The 20137-nt window shown below is 44.9% G+C and overlaps 1 protein-coding gene across 1 annotated transcript in view; it reads right to left on the bottom strand.

Annotated features, from left to right (window-relative positions):
• Positions 1 to 20137, bottom strand: part of SYT16 (synaptotagmin 16) — a 109387-nt gene that overhangs the window by 44618 nt on the left and 44632 nt on the right. The window contains exon 4 of the mRNA XM_075753348.1: positions 8228 to 8408. The gene's annotated coding sequence lies outside the window, so the exon portion shown is untranslated. The remainder of the gene's footprint in view (positions 1 to 8227; positions 8409 to 20137) is intronic.

The following is a 20137-nucleotide window of genomic DNA, read 5'->3' as shown; positions in this document are numbered from 1 at the left end:
TCTACGGCCTGGGAATGTACTGTCCCATGTAGAGACACAAGAAGAGGAAATCGGCTCCCACCTTTGAAAGATCAGAAGACATCTTTGTCACATCACTGTTTTAGAAAGATGCACTACTTTTGCCACTGCCAAGAAAATTGTACCAAAAAGCTTTTTTTAGAAGTTCAGGCAAGTCGCTGAATCCATCTGTCCACAACTGAAACTCTGAGCACTGTGCTGGGTCACTGGTTTAGACCACATGTGCCTACAGGAATGATTCCTGCCTTCCCCACTTCTCAGAACTTTTAATTAAGCCACTGGTAACGATTTACCTTTATTCCCTGATCTCATGCAGAGAGCATCAGCCCCCCCCCCCCCCCCCCCCCGCCTATATCCATGGAGCTTTATTTGTGTGGACAGCTAGGAAAAGCAGTGTTACAGACCTACCATGAAGCCTTGCTCCAAACTTAGGAGGAACAACCTAAACCAAGGTGTGAATCTAAGCTGATGGCCAGAACAATAAAGGGCCTGCACAAAAGGTAAGGCCATTTTGCTGTTCATGAGAGGAGGAAGTGAGGAAGGCTGGGAGGGGTAAGACGATTTAATAACTAATTTAAGCTACCGAAAACTATAATGAGCCTGGTCCTCCCTTCAGATTGGAGCCCAACTAGCGCACATGTAAAATAGGGGAGGGGAGGCTCTGCTGAAGGCAGGCAGCAGCTGCTCGGGGCCAAGAAATCCTCTGTCCTAGTTCTGGGAACTATCTGGACTCTTCATTCCTTCTGTAGTAGGAAGCAAGAATCATGTTTAACAAGATGCTAGCAAAGCCCTTCCATCCTGACAGTGAAGGATAACCAAACATTGCTACAATTAAACTGTATTTCCAGTTAAAATTGTCAGTTCCAAAACCAGCCTTGAAGCTGTTCAGCCTCTTACAGAAGCATTCTGAGGAAAGTTCACAGACGGTGCCCAAGGTTCACATCAACTCTGAGCATCGCTGCTGACCAAGTTTCCCTAAGGTAAAACAAAACAGAAATATAGAACATCTTGGTACCTTTTTGGCCTAGATGCTATAAAAATGCTATTTATGTAGCTGAATTTAAGGCAACAAAAGAGAAGACAGAGGCACTTTCCAAGTGACTATGTGCTCTGTAATAATAGTTTTCAGCTGGTGATTCAGAAACTCCAGGGCATTCAAGGAAGATCTAATGGTTTATGCCAATAAATTACACACATCTCATTGGAAACATTCATGGGTTACAAATCAACAAGGCAATAAACACACTGCTGCAACACATTGGTCCTGCAAGCCCCAAAAGGGGGAAGTGAAAACAAAGATGAGATCAGACAGACAGCAATGCACTCTGCTGCACGGGGTTTAGCCTACGCAGAGAAAGCCTGCAGACTTATTCCTCACTCCCAAATCATCTCATGTCTTTGCAGGCAGCTTGCTACTAGTGAAGCTGTGCCAAATTAGTTGTAAAAATTGATACCTAAATGACAGAAGTGGTTTTGATCAGGATATTTAGCCCCATGGTGTACCCTCCTTTCTTCCCATTCCTTTGTCGCGTGCTCTCATTTTGTGAAAAATAATGGCAACAATTACTGATCCTCACAGTTTTAGTGGGATGGGGAGAAGAGGAAAGGGATAGAAGAAAAAAGGAATTATGCAAATGTGACATTAATTGTTCAAGACTGTGGAGCCTTTAAAAAAAACCAAACAAAAAAGCAGGTGTCTCCACCATATAGAGTATATGGTGATCAATTCAGGCAAAAAAAAAAAACCACTCCTGAAAGACCAGCATCCAAGTACTATGCCCCACCAGCAACAGGGCTGAAGAGCTGATGGTGATTTCCTGTGCGGACCACTGCACAACTTTGGTTTTGCTTAGACTGTAAGATGTCCTGAACTCAGAAGGGTGTTCATTTCATCTAAGTCCAGTGCACTCACAAAACAGGGAATCTGTGACTGCACATGCAGATACAATGCCACCAAAAAATTAATACAGAACTTGAGGAAATTTTCAGGAGGGAGAAAATGGAAACACCTTCCTTGACCATAATATTTGGCCTGGATATACCAGAAAGCCAGATTCTGCCTCGGCACTGGTGGTAAGCCCAGAGTCACTCCACTGAAGGCAGTCACATCCTCCAAATCAAAATAAGGTCCTTTGCATTTAAACATCCACTTGTCACCATAGGCACAGAAAACTAACAGTTCTGTGCCAAGCGGTAGTTCCAAAAGCAACAATGAATAACTTTAATTATTTATACTTCTCAAACTGAGGGTTACAAAAAGGGCATGAAGCCACAGATCATCGGAGTATTAGAAAAGTGGTGTTAGTAGCGGCAATTGTGCTCTTTCAAGGCAAAGGAGTGAGAAACATCTGTAATTACTGGATTAGGGGACTGAAAGAAGAAACCTGCAGTCAGAAATTACAGTGCATTCTGTAATTGAGCTGCTGTCATTCGTCGGCTTGCATGAAGACAGAAGAGTCAAAAGGAAATCACAAGTTCAAAAGCCTGGAGAAACACTAATTTACACCACCACTCAAACCCACCCACCTATGCTGTCAAGCTGTTGTCGTAGAGCAGACCCAATAGACCAAATCCCTACCCCGCCTGCAATCATGCTACCCAGTCTGCAGCAACTGAACAAGCCAGGGTCAATCAGAGCAATTACTTGCATGGAAATTAGCAGTGGGAGAGCACGTCTAGCTGTTTAACACAATGAAGATATTTTAGAAACATTTTGAGGAGTCACCCAGTTACTGTTACTCCTTCTTCCCCCACACACACTCCATCGTCGCAGCCTACACAAAGTGCTCTGCATGGACCACCATCGAGCAGTGCAGACAGTGCTGTTTGGGAACCACAGCCCTCAGTGGCAAACACAGCAAATGATTATCTGTTCCTGGTTACCCATCTTTGTGTGCACACATGGCTAAGTCCATACTTGCCATCTCCTTTCACTTCTGCTAAGTCAACCACCAGTCCAGCCGGACAGGCTGGGAGGCTGGGGGGTCACTGGGAAAACCAGACCTAGTTTCAAATGATTTAAAAGAATTCAGAGCAGGCAGTTGTCCTTACCAACTTCGGAACTGCTCCCTCAGCTACACTTATAATTCATTTAATTCAGCCTTGTTACAAACCAGGCTCTCTGATGTCTAGGGCAGGAATCAGTGGCAATAGTTACACCGTCTGATATCCAGCCACTCTTCCTATGAGCCTCTATAAAAGCAATTGAGAGAAAAAGCAACTTAAAAGAGCGGCTTCATTCGGGCACTGAGAAACACCCCTTTCAAGAGCTCCTCTCCCTTCTGCCACCGGCTGGTCAAGGAACCTAACACCTTGACTGAGCTACCTACCTCAACTAGGTGACATAAATAACCCCAGATTCATTTCCAGTCTGCACCTTGCCAAGGACAACGGAGCTACTGGGTACTCAGCATTAGGGTTACAAAGACCAACCGCAATTGTATTTCTTTGGAGAAGGATATTCACAGGCTTTCCACGACTTACCACACTGTTGGAGAAAGCCAGTCTACTGCTCACGCCAGACTGGTACTGTCACGCTGCACTCATGCTACTTGTTTCTGAACGTGAAGCTAAGCCTCTGCTAGGAGATGATGGTCCCACACGCTGCATATGCCGGGTCGCCAGGGCCTGGCTGGGCCCAGGGCTGCACTTACAGAGTAAGGTCGACATTCAGGCAGCACTGCCACCATTCCTGCCTTGATTGAGTGCTACAGGTGTTGATGCTTTCCTTAAAGCTTCAGCTACAGAAGAGGAGTGGTTTATATAAGAACTGCATCTCCATTTATTTATTTTAAGTGTGCTGTTAGCCCCAGAGCCTAGAGCAGTGGCTGTGCAGAACAGATGGAGAACATGAACTGAAAGCACTCTCAAGGCTAGTAAGGCAGAAGGGAAAAATGAAAAAAAAAAAAAGTTTCTCCAAACCTCATGATGTTTGAGCTGTTTTCACATATCAGAAGTACATGCTTAACATCACAACAAGTGTTCAAGGCAAGGCACAACTGGAATATTTTTTTATAAAGCACTGTCAGAAAAACATAATTTCTTTCTTGGTCTCAGGTCACATCATTATAAAAAGATTACGGTATAGAACAAAGAGGGCCCGTTTCTTTTTTTGAGTCACAGCACTGAAGCACACGGTTAGACACAGCTCTTCACACAAGGGTTTGCCCAGTACTGTCACATGTTCCTGTGAAGTTCATTTCACCCATGAACTTTTGAAGCAAAGAGCTCAGCAACACTATAAACACCGTATGTAAGAACACCATCACCACCTCGTGGTCCTGAAATTCACGCTACAGGAAGGGACACCAAACCATCACAGCATCAAAAGGTCTCACATGAGACCCCACTGACATCTGCCAGGCCTCTGATAGAGGGAAGGTCCTTCCTCTTTGTGTGGGGGGATGCTCCAAGTGGAAATTTCACCCACACACCTGCTCCCCCACCACCTGAAAGATCACCAATGCTGTGAGGAACCACTCCAGCTGACTCCATTAAGGCCAAAGGTGTGGTGTTTAATCTTTCCTTCACTAAGGAATTCTGCACATGACCTACATCAAGGCTCTACATCGCTTCGGTCAGCTCAGGCCTGTTTCTCACTGCCACCACTTCCTCTGGAACAATGGGCACAGCCAAGCAAGCTTAAAATGTGTGAAGTTGACTCTGTGCTACCCTCCTATCAGTTACGTGTTTACCAGCTTCTCTACCAAGCTTTGCAGCCTGCTCTGAGCTCTCCCTTGCAGTGCCAAGTCTGTCCTAAATACAGGCTGGCTGTGTCCAGATGAGCTCCAGCCCCTGCAGTGAATGGGCTCCTGCAGCTGAGTGAGAGGCAATCAAGGCAGCACATCCTTGCTCAAGAGACGGGCTCATCACTAAGGTCAATGAAGCAGTCAAGAATAGGATCCACAAAAGCCTCAAGTATCAAAAACACTATCCATTGTGTCCCAGTAATTAAGAGGCTTTGTCCTGGGGTCTCCTGAAAGGTTTTCAATTAATTCTTCATTTTCACAAAGATCTTTGCCTTATCTTTTTCCTTTCATAAGGACACAAACTGTGCAATTAAAATTAAATTAGGAACAAACCGGCCAGATGTATCCTAGAGTCACAAAGATGGAAACCTATTTTATTCTGTCACTTGCCTCGTTCTGAGGTCAGGCTCTATACAGAAAAGCAAAACCACCACCACCACCAAAGACTTTGACACTTTACAGTACATTTTCTGAATGTCAGCCTGTGCACCTGCAAAGGAGACAGATTTGCTTATGTTTCTATACCAACTCTCTTTTTCATCAGTAGATAACTCAAAACTCAACTAGATCCAAGGACAAGAGAAACCTCTCATGCACTGAATCAAAATGCAAAAGGCCTCCTCTGATATTTAGACAATTATAAAGCTGCTAGTCATAACAGACAGATATGTTCTAACCACTCTTAATTCCAGATGTGAAGAAGCAAAATGATTTCCTCAATTTGAGAGTTTTTAACTGCAAAGAGCAATCATTAGTGGGTTACATGTTAAAGAACAGCAGAGTCTGTAGAATCAGGATCTCCTTGTAACAAACACAGCTCACCAGAAGAAGTTGAGAAGAGGAAAAGTGAATGCTAACCAGTAAATTACATATTACAATCCTGCTCCTTTCTACCCAGCAAGGTTGGATTATGAATTTGAAACAAACTCTTGCTTGTCAACACTCCTCCTGGGACAGCTCCCTCACCAGGCAACTGCAGTGCTAGAAACAGCCTCTCCTGGCTTCCCAGCCCAAGCTCAGGCTCCAGGTTTCTTACATTCGCCATATGACACGTTACGTTAGCCCTGGGTTTAATCTATTCTCTCATGCTGCTGTCCTTTAAAGCAGCATTAGCATTTCCTACACGCGTATTCCATATTGGCCTTACAAGTATCAAAATGCTATGGTGAAATTTAAACTAAATATAGAGACGGTATTTTTAAATAGCTCTTAGCTCCAACTTGCCAAGCTGATTTTGTTTGAACGGAAAAAGCAGGCTCCAACTTTAAACTTCCATTGTAATTAATGATTACAACACATTCCTCTGCTGTATCAGATTTAGCACCTCATTAATGTGTGTGGTATTTTGCTTGTACGGCACAGCTGTAGTTAAAGTTGAATTAGTGTTTCCATTATAAACCCATGTTTTCAAAGGTTTATTACTCAGACACATAAGATTTAGTCTGAAATGAAAATTGCCATCGAGTGTGTCAGCTGGGAAACAATTTTTTGTCCTTCAGAATTTGGAAGGAACAAAACACAAAAAAAGCAAGCCACCTTGTTTATTAATAATTCACATTTTTAAAAGCATTGCAAATACATGTTTACATGATAGCCTGTGACAGCTCCATAGAATGTCAACGCCCACACACCCCTGGGAGATGTGTCATCTTAAAAACCGAAATAAAAGCCACATTTTTACACCACTTGATGGGAGGCGAAGAAAAGGGAAGAAAGACTTAAAAATAATATCGATGAAGGAAACTTATTAAAAAAACCCCACCATAGCCTTTGTTTAGAAACATTAAAGTTAGGACTTTCAATGGAGATGGGGGCAGGTGGGAATAATCTCAAGGATCATTTGTACTTTTAACTTGTTGGAGCCATCAGCTTGTCCCTGGCTGACTAAAGCATTTAGCAAGAAGCAGTCAGTCCCGCTGACTTTCTTTCACATGCGGCATCCAAGCCTTCGACTGCCCATAAATCCTGGACTGCTAAAATATGACCATATCATGCCCTTTGCAACAGCCATGCTGAACTCTGTGTACAAGGCAAGATGTACACCCAGAAACCCTACAGGGGCTCCACACTTTGTGACTGCGATATCCATAAAGTAGAATTTTCCACTTTACAGGGACAGAAATGTGTTTGGGTTAGTGCTTAGAGACTGTTTAATTTAGGGTTAAATGCACTACTTGCCTTGCTGATGACTATGCCTTTGAAGAAGAGCTGAAGGACTGATAAAAAGCATGCTTTGCTAAAGAGTACCCTTGAAGGAGAGCTGAAGAACTGATAAAAAGGAAACATCCCGCACCAGAAGGAGCGGAGAGCTGGGCGAATGCCAGAGGCCTGAAGTCAACAAGAATCGGCAGTAACCAGGGGAAGGGAAAGGTGGCTGGGGGGGTGGTTCGCCACCACCTACCCAATTAAAGGACTATGCAAATTACACCCCCCCACACACCCTCAAGGAGCATACAGTATGTGATGTGGTAATTAATAACCAAGTAGCGTAAATTTAGGTGGGTTTTTCTAATCCTGTAACAAGACAAATATGTGGTGGATTCTGTATGTAGCATGCTAGCTTTGTGGAATTACCACCTAGTACCCATCTCTGCGCAGACATGAAATAAATAAAATACTTCTGCTCTGTGTGTGTATTGACGTACTGCACACTGGGTAAACGATCCCACTTTTGGGACAGCCTGCAGTAAATTCTCAGAGGAGACAGCAGGGAGGATTAGCTCCAGGGGCAAAAGGCTCCAAAAACTCCTTTGCAATTGTGCCTTTCTACAACTAGCCTTAAGACTGAACCACTGAGAAGCAGATCCTTTCACTGCAAGGCTTCTGAGGCCTCTTCTTGGCTGATTATTTCAATGATTATACACTTATGACATGCAAATTTACAAACAAATGTATGATGAAATTACCCGATTCTCAGTTACCACCGTTACCAGAATGGAAGGACTTTTGATGGCTAAGAAACATTAAAATGTTATTTTTGTAACACAGTAAAATTCCCAGTTATTTTGATGCCAGGACTCATGGATTTACCCAAGACATAATGTTTCCAGACAAGAACAAACACATGAAAGAGCGTGTAATAGCTACTACAAGAAAACCAGGACAGGCATATCCTTTGTGAGCAGAAAGGCAGCGTCATTACTCAGAATTGCTCACATTTTGCTCTTTGCTGGATTAACAAAACACTCCCACAACAGACAGAATGGGGAGTGTGTTTTTTCCCCAGTGTTGCTGTCCATTTTTCAAGAGATTGCTCCAGACAACAAAGATAATGGGAGTCTGGTAGCAATTGCATATCCATTTGATCAAGTTTTGGAGGTTACTATAGTCTATCCAAAACCCTGCTGTTCTCCACACAAATAACCCGAGACACAGCAAATGGGTCTACCTCTGTCTTCACAGCAATTAAAGCCTCAGGAACATTCTGTACATCAAAGGTGGTATAATACTGTGATAGTTACCGAGGCCCTCACGAACTCTGGACTTCTCTTTGTAGTGTTTTCTTCCCCCTTGATGTTCCAGACATGGGATCCAACTTCTCTTTTCAAAGCAGAGCTTCTGGTTGATGAAGTGGAAGAGGACTGCTGGGAGGATAATGAAGACTCCAACTGCAAAAAAAACCCCCAGTGACCTCAGGAGTAACTAGGAACAGAAAGTCAGAAAGAAAACATCAGTGCAACTGGGAAAAACAGCCCAGTGAAAAAGACGTGGTTTATCCACATCTGTAACCACGGCTCAGCTTCCCCATCCTCTCCCCAGAAGAAATAGCAATGAAATTCAGCAGAACTTGGACGTGCGTTAAATGAATACAACATCCGTGTTGGGCCAGTCTACTGAGCACATCAGCAACAGGGTACATGGCACACCAAACCTGGTTCTGATTAAGGTCTTCATTTCTGTCACATGATGAACTCCATCACAGGAGAGACTAACTGATTTTAATAAACTTTCATATCGATGCAGAATCCCACCAGCTTCAAGAGAGACACCCTCAATCTATACTGCAACAAGGATCCAGCTGAGAAAGGGCACTTGGTCACAAACCATTTCTGCACAGCCTGCGGTAAATTCTCAGAGGGGGCTGCAAGGAGGATTAGCTCCGGGGGCGAAAGGCCCCAAAAACTCCTTTACAATTTGTGTATTTTCTCTAAAACCATCAGATGACACTGTAATGGTACTCACTGACTTCATTACATTTACTAAGAACCAGGTTAATGTCTAGCCTATGATCCTCGCTAAACTGTTACTTTACCCTTAAATAAGAAGGACATTACTGTACTACATAATTGCCGTTCTTTGCTGCAGAGGATCAGCCTCCAGCTCAGGTAATTCAGTTTAGCTCCCTTGGTGTCAGGTTTGGCCACATGTAGTAAGCACAGTGGATCTGCACCAGCTGACAACCTAGTCCTATACGTCAACATCCCTACGTGAAACTGTAGAGAAACAGTCTTATTGCAATTTATCACATTCTGCCTGTGCCACTGGGTCTGCAACAAACCGCAGGCGCCAGCAAAAAGCTTTTAAAGCCATTTCACCTCTCTAACACATATCAAAATGCCAAAACAAGGGACAAACACTACATACATCATCCGATGTGGATGGCAAGGGCACATGCGTCAAAAACTGTAAGTGCCATCTGAAAAAAAAAAATTTAAAAAAATTGGCTTGTTATTCTGGTAATTACTTCACCAGGAAGGGGTGAAATTCAGTTGTTCAATTCAAGTCAAAGACCCCATAAAAATGAAACAGCAGCAGCAGCGACACACCAGGGATGCCTGTGATTGCAAAGCTACAGCTCACAGATGAGATGAGCAGGAGGAAAGGACGTAAACAGAGCCAGCCCTGCCTGTGAAACAGCCCACTGGGAGTTTACAAGACTTGACTCAGCAGAAGACATAGGCTAGAAGAGCTAGGCTGTCTCCAGTTACAGCCTTGGCAGTGCACACAAGGACTATGATCCAGAGGATTTAAAAAACCTAAATTAATACAAGCCAATATGCCTCAGCTGGAAACAAAATTCACCAATGCAGAGCAGTATCCTACATGCAAAACAGACGAGTGTTTGGGATTGAACCCAGAGGAATATGGATCACACAGACTCCAGAGGTGGCTCTGACCTTGCTCACTCCAGCCTAAGGAAGGAACAGAAATATGCACTGAATTACAGCAGCTTAAATGACAACAAGATCAAGCCTACATTTTCATTGCTCTCTTCTGCATGGGCACAGTCACTTCTCTGGCAATTACTTATGTCCCCCTTGTGCTACACCAGCACTAAGCAGGGTCTACGAAGACAGCGGATGTCCCTGCCAGGACTGAAATTTGGTGCCACAGCTTCCCTGGATAATTTGGCAGGTGCATACTGGCTCTATCTTCCGCTCGCATCTCAACCCAGGGGGCAGGGCTGGGGACGTGAGAGTGGCTGAGTGATACATCTACTCTAGCTATTTTCAGCTGCTGAAGTCACCATTAAGCGGCTGCTGGAGCCAAGTATAAATCAAAGGAGCTGTGTATAAATCAAAGTATCCATAACCCCAGAATATACATGACTGGGTCCCATCACCAACTCCTTTTCTTGAGCATACCATAGGCAGGAAGAAGGACTGTGATCTCTGCTTTACTTATAAAACACCTGGGATCACCACATCTCAGCACACAAGTGCATGTGTCTGTGTGTGCATCTGCACAAGCTCACACGCATATGTGTATGTGTGAAGTTGGAGCAGGTACGTAGCAAACTGACAGCCGTGGTTTTGAAGGCTCTATTGTGAGTGACTGCTTTGCAGAGCGTGTGGGGGTGTTGCAAGGACACTGTTGTTAGTATTTATCAAGCCCTTTTATAAAATCTCAGCTCTGAGCCCAAGGAGATGCCAGAGGTCCTCCTTCTCAGACAGGGCACAAGCAAGCCACTGATATTTTTTAAACACCAATTGTCCAACACATGCTCTGATAACACTAAACAATCCCCAGCTGCAGAAATCCTCAAAGTGCCCCTTTCTCCAATAGATCTGCACGGTACCATGCAAAATCCCAGAGCAAAAAGCAGACCCTTGACTAGACCAGGCATCCTGAAAGAAAGTTTGGAGACAAATTATCACCTGCTATCCACTTGCTCTAGAGGATCTCAGACTAGCAGAACAGCATTACTGCCCGTCTGTTCTTGTTTCCTGGTCAGCTACAGAGGAATGAGAAAGTAGAAGCACAGTGGCATAGGACTTGGGACAACCCTTCAGGCTTCCCCTGCTCCTTGGGAACAGAGATGTGAAAGGCACCTTCTGTCAAAGCTCATGAAAAGTCCAGCAGCAGCTTCTAGGACGAAGCTTTCAAAGCCAAACATTAATGACTGTGTCCACACAGAGGCAGATGTTTTGGGAGCATGGGTAAGAAGGGACTGCACAGACATCCTGAGCAACAAAGACTATCAGCCAGCTACCAACGAGGGCTGAGATCCCTGCACCACCCCTCCCTTCACTGTAGGTACCAAGCAAAGAGGAAAGGTGCCCTAGAAGGACCACTACAGAACTGACACCTCCTGCACAGATGGCTCCTGCAGCAAACCACAGACCCCGCTCCTAAGGAGGGTCTGCCCCACTGCAGGGAGGTGGCTGAGGCTTCTGCAGCACAAGGCATACGAGCTCGTGCATCCTGTCCCACGGTTTTAAGCAGAAGTTTCCTCTTCTCTCCCCCACATTATCCTTGCCAGCTACTAAAGGTTTGTGCCACAGCGTCTCTGAGGGAGGGCTGTGATTTTGCACCTGAGCACTGTCTCACATACGTGGGTAGAAACCTTACAGCCTGTGCACCTGGCTCCAGCTGGAAGCTCATATCCCTCTGCGATGGGAGGCACGCTGGCTTCTCTGCTCCTCCACCATCAAGAGGAAAATGTTCTGCACCTGCATCAGGTCCTGACAACATGGCCCAGGTCTCCTTTCAACCCTCAGCTGAACCCACAGGCTTTTGCTGCAGACTTGAAACTCTAGGCTAAGACTATGCCTGGGAAATTATTGTAAAACTGATTTGGAATAGAGCTCTGTTCTGGTTTGTGGTGGGACGTCTGGGACTGGGAGAGTGTTGAGGAGGAGGAGCAGAAATGCACACACATCACATGTGTTACAGCATTGCTGTTGTGTGTCAGTGTCTCAGACAAGTAAAATGTCCAGCCTTACGGCAATAGATGACAGGCTATACCTGGGGGAAAGAAGAGATGTAGTGAGGCATTCAACTGTTGGTTCAAACCCTGGGCGGCAAAGTCCAGGGAAGGAGCTGGCCACCATATGCTTTGGGATATGAACAGTCCATTCAGCTAGGACTTTCTCCCACTCACCCATTTTTAAGCTAAGAAATGAACACCATACATGCTTTTGTGCAACACCACAGTGGATCCACATACTCTGTTACCCAGGTGAAAGCACAAGCCAAGAAATGGTATTTACACTCCTGGGAGGTTGAGGGCATGCACAACTGCACACACTCCTTTGCGTACAGTGCTTAAGAACAAACAAGGGGCCCCAATCCAGGAAACAGGAGATCAGAGATGGAAGGGAGATCAACAGAAGGCATCTGATGGAGGACACAGGGAGCACAAGACAATGCCGCTCCTGCTCCAACCTCTCCCTCGAAGCTACCTCAACACTACAAGACGACTTCAGGGGAGAGTCTGTCTGGGAGAGCAGGAGGGAAGTACTGGCTGCACTGATACATGCACTGAATCCCACTGGTTATTTGGCTCGTAGCAGGTTTCACGCTAATTCCACTAGCAGACTTGGCCCCTCCAGACAGACCCGGAGAATGAATGGATGAAGTGCTACAATAGATTCACTTGGAGAATCTGCAATTAACAAAACCTTAATCCATTCAGCTTTACAAGGGTTAAATTTTGCATAAAATCCTATTCCAGACAATAGCTCTTTAATTCCATTTGATACCAAGCTTCCTGCAAAAGAAATGTTTACTGGTACTTTTTAATTACGAAAAAAACCATAAATTGTCTGTTTTACTGTCTGTGCTAATTACATTTCATTATATATCTGGAGTAAGCTATGATTTTCCTGCTGGTTCCCATGACATTTTTCATTATCAGCCACTAATTGTCTAGCATGCACACTGCATTGTGAACCAAGTAGGCTGATGCGTGGGCAGAAGTTCTAGCAAAAGCTGCAAGGCAGTAGAAGTGCACGTTATTATTATTACTATTATGATGTATTAGAAAGTTTCCACCTACTTGCATACCTACATATCCTCATCCCTATCAGCAGTGTCACAGCACAGCGAAGCACAGGAGTCCGTCTGTAACAAGCCTCACACTTAGTGATAATCAGCAGCTACTGAAGGAAAAGTTATGTGGGGTGAAACGGTAACAGCAGCCCCCCTGCAAGAACAAGTTCTCTGTTGGGTGCAATGGAAACGCCAAGAAGGTTTCTCAGTTGCTTCCTCTACTCGGTGCCCAAAGCACATGGGTATCGAGATCTTGTCACTTCGCCCGCTCACAAGCTGAGGCCAAGGTTATACAGGAAAATAGTGCCGTATGTGGATTCCTAAAGGGACAGGATAACTAATGGGATCTTTCTGAGAGCGCAAGACAGAAAAAAGGTAAAGGGTTTTCCTGAGCCACAGCTAACACTGTTTCCATTATAGCAAAACCTCTAACGAATCCATATCTATGCAAGCTCAGAAAGTGCCACAAAGGGTAAAGCAACTCATTGCATGCAGCATTTCATAAATGCAGACCAAGGGAAACTGTAGGACACCAATTCTTCATACAGCAAACTGCTAGAATAAGGAGTACATGACCGCCGCTCCCCAGATCATCTTTATAAGCCTCGGACAGGTGGCAATTCTATTCATGTGCACCACACACACACAATATACAAACACTTCAGAAATAAATGTGTGTTTTCACAGGATTGCAGCTCTCTCCTGATATCTATTTCAAAGGAGACAAAGCCCGACCCTTCCTAACAGTACTGTGAGGGAACAGTTGTATAACTCCTCCTCTTCTCCTCAAGGTGATCCACAAATACATTATCAGAAATGCAATCAGACCACATACAGAGCTGTAGCAGAAGAGTGAAATTCCCACCCAAGGCAGGAGGACTTGCCCTGCATTGAGGCTCAGTTTCACACACTTTTTTTTTTTTAATGTGCTGATTTACAGATAGCAAGAATGAGAAAGTTCTCCAGTTCTTTTATATAAGGAATATGAAGGACTGAAAGGCACTTTTGGCCTGACTATACTTGTAATAACTTTCACTGCAAAATTTGATCAAAGGGTGGAAGAATGAGCCCATTCATAGCTGCTGCTGATCTGTTTGGAGATCACCTTTAAAGATTTAAACTGTCCTTAAGGCCTATGATATAGGCATGCAATTTCAAAGGTCTCAGAGACAATACAGCAACTTCATCTCCCTTTCTTCTATGATCCACATAACCACAGTACCCAAACACCTTGCAGGCTTCAATGCATTTATACCCCCAGCAACTCTGTGAAGCAGGGAAACACTAACACAACTGCTCCACAGAAAGGGAGCCACAGCACAGACACACACCAAAATGGAGGAAGTCAGACCCAAAAGAACAATCAAGAAAAGTCCTATCTCTCTACACATGCTCTGCAGTGTCTAGGAATACCTTTTCGTTCCAAGGCTGAGGCTCCCAAATAGAACATCTACAGCACCTTCCTAGAGATGACACCATGGTGACAGCCATGGGCCTCCAGGCATCTCCTCAGTCACCTCGGGTCACCTGAAAGCCACAGGACTGGTGTTTCTTCCCCCAAAGCCTGGTTCTTCTTAGGGATGTAGTCCAGTAGAGACGCCCGACACCTCCTGGCAACACTGAGTTCAAGGGAAGGCACATCAGGTACAACAGAGGACACCAAGGTGGTGGCATTAAGCAAGGGCACTCACTTAAGAAATTGAAAGTCTGAGATAAATTCTTCTCTAAACTCACATTTTCCTTTTCCCAGTACCATGGCCCAGGTGCAAGACTAGAGTGGGGCACCCTCTACCCTTTGGGCTGAGCTTGGCTCACTGTGCAGCCCATTTTGGGGCCAGCAGTAGGGTCAGCGCTGGTACACCTTATTTTTTTCAACCTGCTCACTGAGGTTCAAAAAGAGCAGATCCAGACTTCAGTTCTCAGGACACAGTCTGGACTTCACTGATAACCTGCTGCAGATAAATGACAAAGACATAAACACTGGGAGGGCAAACCTCAGAGCATCCAGCAGCTCACCTGAGAGAGCCATAAGCCAGCAACAAGGCAGCCCAGGTTCAAGAAGTCTTTCCCTGAGGCCAGATTTTCCACCTTACAAAGGCTGCTATATATCTTGCTATATACGACCTTGTGGCAGCACTGTTTTCCCAGCAGCAGAAATCCCACCCTGGCCTTGAGCAATGCTCCTGACATTTGCAACCAAGCAGACACAGTTCTGTGAAATATTCTGCCCTCAACAAAAGGCATTTTCCAATTAGAAAAGATGAAGTATTAGTTTTGCTGGATGTGTTTCAAACGACTGTGGAGCGCTAGTTCAAATCAACACCAAGTACACGGTGTTTGCAAACGACGATGCCTGATGTTCTGCATCCAGAAGAGTCCTGGCTCTCACCCCATTCCTCCATCTGTAAGCACACACATCACAAATATGGATGAAACAAGGGAACAGAAGTGTGTCCTAATGGACAGGGGAGCATTCACGCTAACGAAGGTGACTCAAGTAACAGCCTAGGCTTCTAAAGGGTGATTCAGAGACTAATTGTCAATCTTAGTAACAATCTTAAAAAAGGCTCCGATTCAGCATGGTATTTAAAATTAATTGACGTTAACAGGGCCAGGGAGACTGAGAATTTGAGCAGCACAGTGCTTGAATTGCCATTCACAAACTGAAAGCTGGTCCTCTCCATGTCAGGGCTGAAGAGGTTTAATGGGGACAGCGCAAAGAACCTCGTGGTACCCATTCAGGGCTTAGCCCTCCCGTACCACCACCACTTCCTGGCAGGTTTGTTCTCAGAGTTGGGCCAACAGCTGAGAAAACCAAAGTGAAAACCACAGCCTTCACAACTGTTTGTCTCAGTCCTTCTCCAAACAAGTGGGGGAAAAAAAAAAAAATTAGAACCAGGAAGAAAATTACCTTCCTAGTCCACAGTCTGTGAGAAATTCTTACACTCAAGTCTTTGCTGTGTCATTTCTTATCTATCTTAACACTCACCCTGATCTCCAAGCCATGCTCAAATTCTCAGTTTTGCATGCTGAAACTATTTTCCATTGCAGAAACAGCCAACACAAAGCAGTGAGGGGACTAACTTGGTGGTCAAAGCTTTCACCTAAGATGTAGGAAAGCAAGAAAAAGGCTGCAATAACTTTTTATACAATCAAGAGAAAGAAGCTAGTTCTTAAAAGCCAAACTCCTGCTGCTTAGGGCTGTCATGTTAGAGATGAGACCTGTACTCAATGCAAGTCTGAATCAAGCAGGACAGAGACTTGAGCTTGCCCCTTCTACATGTCCTTTCACTGTTTGACCTCCAGAAAACCTACTGCAGTAGCAAGGGACAGCTGGTTTCTCTCACCGTCACCACGCTTTCCTCAGAGAGGAATTCCATCCTGAATAAGGACACAACTTGGGTCTAGGAAAGTTTTTTCAAGATGATTTATTTCTTAGAAAAAGTTATAATTTAAACAGAATTTAACTACCTGACAAGAGCACATTTTCTCAGAAGATTCTCAGCCCGCTCTTACTGTAGTAGGTTTGTCTTCGATCATGTCCCAGGCTTGTTTTCAGTTACAGTACAACAGAGTTCATAACCGGATACATTTTGTCATAGCTGACACCACCACTGCCTTACTGGTAGAAAGGAAAGAGTAGAGCTATCAGTCTGCCACCTTTCTTGAACGCTGAAGTCACGCTTTTTTTTATTTTTTCTTTCCTTTTCCTTAAAGACAACTTCTTTGTTGCCATGGTATCACTAATGCAGTATTTTGAGACAGGGAAAGAAGATAACTGTGCATCATCACAGTGACACATCTATCAACTGACATCCTCTCAAAAAGGGTAAATAAGTAAAGATGCCAATGTAGACTTTTAAAGGCTCCTCCACCCTTTTTAATTTCTCCCTCTCACATACAAATTGCTGTCTACAAAGGCCATGCCTTCATTTTATGACAGAGAAGGTCAGAGTTTGTCTCTCAGCAAGCAGTGTGTAGATTTGTTTTTTTAATTTCTTCTCTTCTCCCCATGCTACATGACACCACCTGAGGCACACACTTACAAGAAAACCAGAGCACCTGCATGTTCAGAAAATGCCAGCCTGGCTCCCCATGTTAAACCATGGGGTGCCTGCTTCGTAATTCTTGCTTGTGCAATGGTATCTTCCTGAGCTAACAAGGTATCTACTGCTGAGCACAACCCACATTTACCTCAACAGTCGGAGAAACCAAAAAGGGCACTCTGATGGTGTCTCCCATATACCATCTTAACCTCACCAGATGTGGTCTTGTTAGCCTTGTAGCATGTCTTTCCTATCCATACCAGAATAACTTTAAAGAGACCATCGCTAACGTAGCAAATCAAGGCCTTGCATTCAGCACAGTGGCATTTCCCTCCTTGGCCATGCATATGTGAACACTGCATCAAGTCTCTTCCGAAATTTCAGAGAAAGCTCTGCACACCGCTGGTGCAACCCTGTGATCTCAGTAAAACCAAGGAACAGTCACAGTGAGAGATGGCCATGTCCCAGCACACTCCCTGATCTGAGTCCAGATCATTGAACAGGCAACCACAGACATGATGACTTTCAGCACACCACCACTGCCACAGTGGTGTTCACAGTGGTGACATTTTCACCTCCCTGGTGGTGCAAAAGGAGGGATAATGTAATGAAATGAAAACTTGCATAAGCTGCGTTTATCAAGGCTTCTGCAACAGAGGAGGGAGCAGAGAGCAACAAGCAAAGCAGTGACAGAAGGTCAAACTGGAAGGATCCCTGGTATAGGTCAAGAATTCAACAGCAAGCACAGAGTCCTCTAGCAAACAAAAATAAGTATTTTACATTTGGGAGAGAGAAGAAAGGGGAGGAGAGGGAGAAGAAAGAAGGATCTCAATTGCTGCTTCTTTTATTTGGGGGGATAACAAAGAATAAGTTGTCTCCACTCAGAACTGAAGTGCTCTCACCTCCTCAAAGAGGAATCTAATTGGGATCTTTATGCCCTCATGTACTTATTTTTCTCATCCACAAAACCTTGTTCCTAGTTCCACCGATTTGACCTAAGGCAGAATGACTCACCACAGCAAAAGGCCGGACAGCAGCTTTCCCCCCCCCCCAAGACCTAAATAAACCCTACTCCATCAATTGACCAAGGACGATGCAGCAGTAAACCTCTCGCTGAAGGCTGTGTGTTGCCTTGGCAACCTGTCTGATCTCCATTGCTCCAGGGACTGGAAATGTGCTGCCAACAGGAGATTTCAGCTAATCAAACCAAATCTCTTAATACTTAGACTATTTCCCATCTGCAGAGAGCAGGCCATGTGCCCGCGGAAAGCAGGGCACCCTCTGAACATAGCCCTGGCTCCTCCTTGACCCATCACTTGTTAGCTCCTTGTAGGCCATGGACATCTCCTGACAGCTACCGAAGGAGATGAGGGGGCGGCAGGAGGCCACAACGTGCTTGCTATCTGCACGGCAGCTCCACGCTGGGGCTGAGCACATGCCTGGTGGGCTGCAGAGAGGACAGGCAGCGAGGAGACCTGCTGCCTGCTAAGAGCTGCCTGCGGGCAGCAGGACCCTCACAGGGTCTCTGTGCCTCAACCCCGACCTTTGAAAGAAAAATAAATTTTCCAATATTGGTAACATACACTCCCTACAGGCCTGGTGCTAAACGTTTTGAGTCTTCTCAATCCACTCTGTCCCTTTTCCAGCTCCCATTAAACACATCCAGGTACCAGCAGTGGCAAACTGCTGACCAAAAAGAAAAAGTGGGACAACCGCGTATCTCTCGACCTTCCTAGACTGGAGACTGCTGTCAAACTGCAGCACAGAACACCTGCTTTATTCTAAAACTTCTAATTGGCAATGCTAAAAGGGCAGCTTTGGTGGCTAATTTTGTCTTGAAAGGACAACCAGTAATTGATGTTTTTTTTTTTTTGAAGTAGAAACAAGACCAACCTTTCTACAGCTCCACTAAAGTTTTCCATCCCCTGCATTCAAGCCCAGCCACAAAGACAGACAATCAGTCTGGCATTTAGCAAAACCAAGGGGCCACAAAGAGAGGCATGAACAGCAGACGGGAGAGGAATTTCCTACAGTCGTGCTGCTGCCGAGGCAAGAAATTCTGTTTGGTGGTGACGAGATTCATGTCCATGAAAAGCCAGCAATTACCATCTAAGAACTGTCAGCACTACATCACCTCAGATGTCCCTGACTATGACCTTTCCACGCAATTGCCAAAGGGAATCGGGGCGTTCGAACAGTGGAGTCAAGCCTGGCATTCAGGCTCTCCTTCCCCTCCTGGGTCACTCTTTACTGCATCTCAGAAGACACTAATCCACCACTCTCTGAACCTAAAAGCCAAAGGCCCTATGCTGACTTTCATTCCACACACGTTTGCTGCCAGATTAACTCATGGTATTGACACAATTGGTGCGGGGCGACCCTTAGATGTTTTTTGTCCTGGTATGGAGGGCACCTGCACAGATTCCCTGGAACCTGGGCTAGCTACCAAGCTCAGGCTCCAGATCTTGAGGAACAGGATGGAGGAATTGTTGGTATTTAAAAGGGAGCCCTGAAGCGGAAGAAGGCTGCTCATAAAGCAGGGTGTGGTTTCAAAGAAAGAGCATATTGTGGAAGATTTCTAGGCCTCTGGTATCGACCAAGTAACCTACGCCCTGGGAAAATATGTTCTAACATTAACAAAAGCCATTAAAACAAATGCCTGGGGAGAAAAAATGCCGGTGGTTGCCAGTCATGTATTTAATAGAGTGAAAAGCTTAGCAAGTACTGCCACCTTCTACCATGTCACCATGAACATTTCTCTATCCATGTTAGCATAACAAACAACTTCACTTGTTACTAGGGCTGTACAGAGAAGGGTGTGAACTGAAGTCATCACTCAGCTAACCAAGGGCTCTGTGATAAGTGAAAGGCAGTGAAGTCCCACAGGCATAAGGAAGAGGGAACCAGTGGTGGTTTAATGGCCAAGAGAACAGCTGCATGTGCTTTCCCACATTATTCCTTCCTATCTCATGCCTTCTTTCTATTCCAGGCACTCCTCAGCCTTCCTTAATCTCAGTTGAGCCAAACCAAATCAAAGATGGACTCTGGGACTTATGCCCAAAATATCTGTCTCTACAGGGCATGGAAAATCAAAAGCATGGAAATCAAAAG

The sequence above is a fragment of the Balearica regulorum genome, chromosome 5, assembly GCF_011004875.1.
Source record: "Balearica regulorum gibbericeps isolate bBalReg1 chromosome 5, bBalReg1.pri, whole genome shotgun sequence".
In the NCBI taxonomy this organism is placed as follows: domain Eukaryota; kingdom Metazoa; phylum Chordata; class Aves; order Gruiformes; family Gruidae; genus Balearica; species Balearica regulorum.
The sequence above is the reverse complement of the archived record's forward strand: the minus strand, read 5'-3'. Positions and strand labels throughout refer to the sequence as shown.